This window comes from Myotis davidii, unplaced genomic scaffold, assembly GCF_000327345.1.
Source record: "Myotis davidii unplaced genomic scaffold, ASM32734v1 scaffold3855, whole genome shotgun sequence".
NCBI classification, from domain to species: domain Eukaryota; kingdom Metazoa; phylum Chordata; class Mammalia; order Chiroptera; family Vespertilionidae; genus Myotis; species Myotis davidii.
Window position 1 is genome coordinate 13,526 of NW_006286727.1, and position 2,124 is coordinate 15,649.

Sequence of the window (2,124 nt, forward strand, 5' to 3'; positions counted from 1 at the left end):
GATAGTTTTCTTTAATGACAGAACTGTTTATAACACACTTTTGAGCAACACATCTTTATTTGATTTTATTATAAATATTTTATTTGAAATTTGAATTCTAGGTTTGTTATTTTGTGTTATTACATATGTGTTCTGATATATTTAATAGGTTTTAAAAATTCTTAATAATTATCTTTTCAGCTAAAGTTTTTGTTCTATGTTTCTCTGTTCTTTGATTCCTAGGACTTATTTTATTTTACTAAGTCCCACAGTTAAGAATATGTATTCTGTGCACTTTTTATAAAAATAATTCTGGATATTTCTCCTAACCATTTTCCAGTACATAATCCCCTCTTCTGCTGTCAATTATTGTATGAATATTTCTTGAATTCTCAACACAAATTATTTTAGATCATTAATTTATACCTCTTTTATGAAAATAATGTTCAAATTGTTTTTACAGACTGTGCTAAATACATGTAGATCTTCTTGAGTCTCTTTCTATTTCTGTTATTTTCATGTTTTTTGTCATTTGAAACTACCTTGTTATGCTTGTGACATTTTTACTGTATACTCAAAACTATACAAGTGTTAAAGTCTCTGGATGATGACTTATTTTTACAAATAGGATTTGATTTAATCTGGCACACAGGTACAGGCAGACATCCTTGACCAAAACAATAAATCATTCAAATCTGCTTTCCTTTACAATAAACATTACCATTATTTCCTTAGTCACTTTTCTTTTTGGGCAATTTATTTTACTTCCCCTTATTCCAGTTTTGAAGCTATTCATTTCATGAAGATTTCTGTTATTTTCATGTTTTTTTTTTGTCATTTGAAACTACCTTGTTATGCTTGTGACATTTTTACTGTATACTCAAAACTATACAAGTGTTAAAGTCTCTGGATGATGACTTATTCCCACAAATAGGATTTGATTTAATCTGGCACACAGGTACAGGCAGACATCCTTGACCAAAACAATAAATCATTCAAATCTGTTTTCCTTTACAATAAACATTACCATTATTGCCTTAGTCACTTGTCTTTTAGGGCAATTAAAATGAGAAAAAAGGATTATATTTTACTTCCCCTTATTCCAGTTTTGAAGCTATTCATTTCATGGAGAAAATTTAACTTTTTTATTTAAGATATTTTGTTTCTGCCAGTAGGAAATCCTTTAACCTTTCTTGTAAGGTAGGTTTGTTGACAATGCATTCCCTCGGTTTTCATCTATCTGAGTTTTTACTTCTCTTTCATCTTTGAATGTAGAATTCTAGGTTGTGACTACATATCTTTTTTGCTTGTATTGCTTCTGATGAGAAGTCAGGACTAATTGTTATTCATTTTTATATGTAGTAAATATGTTTTTCCTTTTGCATTCCTTCAAGATCTATTTTTTGCCTTGTTACTTTTTCAGCTTTAAATAGTTGTGCCTAGTTGGTTTCCTCTTCTTGTGTTCTCTCAGTTTCTTCCACTTATGTTTTGCCATTTCTCAATACTTTCAGATTTTCAGTCATTTTGCACACACACAAACACATACACATACTATTGGAATTAGATGTGATCCATAATTAGGGAAAGTGAGTGAATTACAAAGATAATAAAGAGAAGAGCATTAGGGATTCTAATAGTTAGGAACCAAGCACAGGCGGAATCAGCAAAAAAGAGAAAGAGACAGATAGATAGAGATGAGACAGAGGGAGAGAGAGAGAGAGACAGAGAGAGAGAGAGACCTCCAGCCCTACCCAATTTACCTCAGTGAACAGGGCATTGGCCCCTAGACTGAAGGGTCTGGGTTTGATTTTGGCCAATGGCACATACCTGGGTTGCAAGTGGATCCTCAATCCTGATTGAAGTGCATTCGGGGGAGGCAACCAATCAATGTGTCTCTCTCACAGCGATGCTTCTTTTCTCTGTCTCCCTGCCAGCTCCTGCCCCTTCCACTCTTTCTAAGAAATCAATGGAAAAATAACCTTGGGTGAGGATTAACAAAAGAAACAAACAAAAACACCTTCCATATAATCACAGAAAACCACACAATGATATCTCACTTAATCCAAATAAATAAATTATATTAACTATAAAGGCAGTGATTAATTGTTCTAAGTCAGTGGTTGGCACACCGCGGCTCGCGAGCCC